Source organism: Epinephelus lanceolatus, chromosome 12, assembly GCF_041903045.1.
Source record: "Epinephelus lanceolatus isolate andai-2023 chromosome 12, ASM4190304v1, whole genome shotgun sequence".
Classification (NCBI taxonomy): Eukaryota; Metazoa; Chordata; class Actinopteri; order Perciformes; family Serranidae; genus Epinephelus; species Epinephelus lanceolatus.
In genome coordinates, this window is record NC_135745.1 from 13,421,386 (window position 1) to 13,427,038 (window position 5,653).

The window sequence follows — 5,653 nt, forward strand, 5'->3', positions numbered from 1 at the left end:
AGCACCCTCAAAATGATCTTCTCACAAGACACCCCACCCAGCTGGGGCCCCAAACTGAGCTGAATAAGCATCCTTTAGCAAATGTTGGAGTTTGGGGCTAATTAGTTTTGATAAAACCTGTGCATTAGAAGCTCACTGCCTGTCTGCCAAACCGCCTCAGCTCCATTTGAAGCCAATGAATCCAATAAGAAGTGTGAATGACTTTAATTAGTGCTATCACAATGCTGTATCTGCCCATGTTAGCTTATTTTCTTTAGGCTGAGCTCTGACAGTGTTTACACACATACACACACACACACACACACACACACACACACACACACTGTCCTGTTTGTTGGGCCCAGTGGTGTGTCGCAGTAATCGCCGGCCCAGCATGCTCTGAGTGAAACATTGGCACCAGCGTTAAGACAAACAGCCCCTCCTCCCTTCAGACCAAGACGACCCCCTGCTGTGGGCTAACAAGACCACATTAACCTCCTTTACCACGCGCACACACACACACACACACACACACACACACTCTATTTCCCCTGCATGCAAACAGCCATGCAGACATATTCACGTACTGTCACACATAAGCATGTAACACATTTTCTCTCATTCTTTCACACATGCATCCAGCTCCGAGGCCACATGCACATTTTCACGCATTGTCACATTCAGAGGACACTGGAAGTCATTCAGTGCACCGGAGGACAAATGACGGACAGTATCAGACTAGTGCTCCCTTGTGGCTTTCAGAACCATTTGCCGATGAATAATTGATAGAATGGCTTTTCATAAACTTTGCAGTGAAGTGAATCATCAGGGTTACAGCCAAAAGACTTATCTTAAAGGACCGAGCGGCTGAACAAAAGTTTGGCTCTGAATTAAATGATGAAATAAATTATAAGAATATGGAATTTAAACACTAATGTTACAGTGATTGTGAAAGTATTTACGGCATCTTTGTGAGGTAAAATGTTGGATAATTTGAACTCTGACTTGGATGTAAAAATAATTTTAAGAAAATAAAATGGGAAACAGAAAACAGGACAAACTTACTAACTAAATATCTCTTAAACAGAAAAAAAATAGTAATTTTTATGGTATGATTTATTCAAGTGAAAAACACAAGCTGCTTTATTTGGCATCAAAAATAAAGAAACTTAAATGCTTATACCCAGATTGCAGTGACTATGACTTGCAGTGAGCATATGTGCATATTTCAGGGTGGACAGAGAGGACACATCCCACTCAAAATTAAGAACATGTGCACTGGTGCATAAATATTTACAGAATGCAGGAAATTAAGTGTTTGCTGCTTAATTTTTTTTTTTTTTTTTTGCTGATGACCACCAAACCCCCTGCTTCATATGTGTCTCCCCCTGTTGAAACAAAACCTATGTCATTGGCAGTAAGAAGAGACTCAATATATTTTCATATTGCAGCTGCATGATTTAAACCCATGACAGAACAGTTCTTTTCATATTCTTGAGCTAACAATTTCAGATTTTAAGAACACAGCCTGACGCAGACCAGTGTATGTCTTTTCAATATAAGTCTATCTGGCTTTATAAAGGAATGGTATCTTGGCAATGCATGTTTGATGGATATTCTTGAAAAAGTCAAACCTGAATGAGCTGTTGTAGATTCAGTTGACTATCTTACCTATAAATACTCAAATGGCACGTGATACATCCTAACTTAAAAAATGTCCCTCTCACTGTCCAGTCCATGCTGCATTTTTAAGCAAATATTGATATATATTTTATAATCAATATGGACAAAGGAGTAGTTAATCTAAGAAGTGATGTGGTGGTAACTAAATAGTTGGGTAAGGTATGACCTCCAGTTGTTAGTCAGCCATCGAGCATGATGCTATGATGCATTCAGGCACATCCTGTATCCCACCAGTATAATAAGTGGTGACTTTACGTGAGCTTACTCCTCACTGTCTTCATTCCTAATTAAATTTCTTCCTAATGTTGCTATTGTATTATAACTCCCCCTCTTCGTGTTTGTAAAGGAGCAGTGTGTGTGTGTGTGTGTGTGTGTGTGTGTGTGTCTGGAGGGGGTAAACAGAGACAAAGTGATTATAACCCTTCCTCCAGGGTGAACATTTTAAACAAACACCTATAGAAGGAACCCTTGATTGACTTATTCTCCCTCCCCGCCCATGCTGGGGGAGTGTCCTCGCTCCTCCCGTATAAAACCCAACGCACCCACCAACACAGAAGCATGCAAAGAGAGACTCGGTGTTACACCGACACAAAGGGAGAGAGGAGACTGGCAGTATCCCAGACTGTGTGAAAGTAACGCGCTTGTTTTGGATATCACAGGCACCGCAGAACCATCACAAACTGTCTGCGCTCTAGCATGAGTTCAACAGCATCCCTGGATTAATCGCGCTTGCAGCCTACTTGCAAAGCGCAAGTTCGCTGGCACTTTGTCGAGGACGAATCGCGCACAGAAAACAACGATGGAGAGGAGCATCCCGGGGTGGTGCGTGCTGCTAGCCCTCGTCCTGCACGGAACCGGCTGCATGGCAGCCAAAGAGCTCCAGTGCCAAGAAATATCCGTGCCTCTGTGCAAAGGAATCGGCTACAATTACACCTACATGCCCAACCAGTTCAACCACGATACGCAGGACGAAGCCGGCCTGGAGGTGCACCAGTTTTGGCCGCTGGTTGAGATAAAGTGCTCCCCGGACTTGCGCTTCTTCCTCTGCAGCATGTACACACCGATCTGTCTGGAAGACTACAAGAAGCCCCTGCCGCCGTGTAGGAGCGTGTGTGAGCGGGCCAGAGCTGGCTGCGCTCCGCTCATGAGGCAGTACGGATTCCCGTGGCCAGACCGGATGAGGTGCGACCTACTGCCCGAGCAAGGCAATCAGGACACGCTGTGCATGGACTACAACCGCAGCCAGACCACCACTGCTTCTCCCGTGGTGGCGAAGCCGACCAACCGGCCACTGAAGCCGTACAACCCCAGGAAGAAGAGCGGCTACGGTCGCGGCATCCCCGGGAAACATAAACCAGCAGCGTCCCCGTGTGAGCCTGGATGCTTCTGCCGTGCGCCCATGGTGCCAGTAACCAGTGACGGCCACCCGTTGCACAACCGCGTCAAGACGGGACAGATCCTGAACTGCGCCATGCCGTGCCACAACCCGTACTTCACCCAGGAAGAGAGGACTTTTACCGCCTTCTGGATTGGCCTGTGGTCCGTTCTGTGCTTCATCTCCACTTTCGCAACTGTGGCGACTTTTTTAATCGACATGGAGAGGTTTAAGTACCCAGAGCGCCCCATCATATTCCTCTCCGCCTGTTACATGTTTGTGTCCATTGGATACATTGTCAGACTGATTGCCGGTCACGAGGAAGTGGCGTGCAACAGGGAAAACGGCGCTGAACACATCCACTATGAAACCACAGGTCCTGCGCTCTGCACCATCGTTTTCCTGCTCATTTACTTCTTCGGCATGGCCAGCTCGATCTGGTGGGTGATACTGTCACTCACTTGGTTTCTCGCCGCTGGCATGAAGTGGGGGAACGAGGCCATCGCCAGTTACGCACAGTACTTTCATTTGGCCGCCTGGCTCATCCCCAGCATGAAATCCATCGCAGTTTTGGCTCTGAGTTCAGTGGACGGAGACTCTGTGGCTGGGATTTGCTACGTAGGCAACCAGAATTTGGATAACCTGCGGGGTTTTGTGTTGGCACCGCTGGTTATCTACCTGTTCATCGGCACCATGTTTCTGCTGGCTGGGTTCGTCTCGCTGTTCAGGATCAGGAGTGTAATCAAGCAAGGGGGCACCAAGACTGACAAACTGGAAAGGCTGATGATCCGGATAGGAGTTTTCACAGTTTTATACACAGTCCCAGCCACTGTCATAGTGGCGTGTTACTTTTACGAGCAGCATAACAGACAGACATGGGAAATTACGCACAACTGTACGTGCATGACAGACCCGAACAGGCAGAGACCGGACTATGCAGTGTTCATGTTGAAATACTTTATGTGCCTCCTGGTAGGCATCACTTCGGGGGCCTGGATCTGGTCCGGGAAAACCTTGGACTCCTGGAGGACTTTCTGCACGCGGTGCTGCTGGGGGAGTAAAGCCTCAGCGGGCTCTATGTACAGTGACGTGAGCACGGGACTGACATGGAGGTCTGGGACAGCCAGCTCTGTCTCCTGCCCCAAACAGATGCCACTGTCCCGGGTTTGAACACGGGGGTCATCCGCTCAAATGCATCTTATGTCATTTGACGCTAAAGACTCAAAACCAGCGTTTATCAGTAAAGACTTCTTTTGAATGTTTTATTTGGGTAATTTGGTAAATTATTCAAAGTGAGTCACCAAACTGCCAGTTTATATCTAACTTTGATGGCGAGCACTCCCTAATGTAACAGTTTGTGGTCATTTATATGTTCCATTCTGCTTTAAAAAAAAGTTATAGAATCAGTTTGGTATACTTAAAGAAAGTGCTCTCTTCTTGCCTTATCCAAATGACGTCCATGGGTTTGAATAGAGGGTGTTGGGTAGGAGAGGGAGGGGAGGGGTGAGTAATTGTGTTGGGATTGTCCATCAGCGTGTTGTAATTAGCACATTAATGAGCGCCTAATGGCTTCTCTTTAAATAATGAGACTGTCAGCAGCAGAACAATGTACCTGGCACGAAGAATGCAGAGTCTTATCTGGGCTTAATTGAATGCGCACAGCTGACAAGATCCCCCTTGTCGATAGGTTGCATGGTATAGCTGAGGCTCTTCTTCGTCTTACTGTAAAGAACCGCTGTGTCTTAAACATAAGATTCACAAGACTGCTCTGCTTGAAATGAGGTCAACCCCGGGTTGTTTCTTTTTTTTTTTTTCTTTTTCTTTTTTTTTTGGTCTACAAGATGGATTTACACTTACATTAATCAATGCCTTAATACTGTCTCATACGGGTTGCATTAGCGCGTAAAGTGTATTTATATAATTATTGGTGTACATATATTGTACATTTGTATATGAAAATTTACGAGATTGTAAATATGTATAATTTACACTTTGAGAGAAAATTTTATTTTGAGAATAAAACAACTTTTATTGAATTTTCCCTCGTGCGCCCTGGTCATTCTCGCCCTAACTTTGTTGTGATGTGATGCTGTGAATAATTTTAAAGTCTGTCATGCATGCTTAAAAAGGTGTGGACTTGTGTTTTGCGTGGTTTTGTGGAGCGCACACGCTGAATCTTAATATCTTTGTGCGTAATGGCGGAGTTATGACAGTAAGAGATTCTTTTATATGTAACTAAAAGTCCTAACTTTCCTTAGGGGGCACATGCGATCTGTAAGCTTTATTAAATCTCCCCGGTGTTGCAGGTTCACATGCTGTGAGACGCAGAGAACAACATTGGCATGGCAGTATAGGGGCACTACAGGTGGTCCTCTCAGTTTAATGCCCCCTGCGCTTTATTAACTCTTGACTTCTGTCCTCTGTAAAACTCCCGATCCAGGCTAAATGTGTCACGCTTAACTTAATCCTGTCTTTAAGCTTAGGAGTCAATTAACTACCTACCTACTTTTTAAGTCCTTTTTTGTCTTTTCAGAACAGGTGGATTAATGTTAATGGAGGGAGATCCTTATTTTTTTTCCAGTGCTTGTTAAAATATTTTTTAAGAAACGTGTTAGT

At 45.2% G+C, this 5,653-nt stretch overlaps 1 pseudogene; it reads left to right on the plus strand.

The window, feature by feature from the left end:
* Positions 1 to 2,205: 2,205 nt before the first annotated feature.
* Positions 2,206 to 5,079, plus strand: LOC117271475 (frizzled-8 pseudogene; annotated as a pseudogene).
* Positions 5,080 to 5,653: the final 574 nt, after the last annotated feature.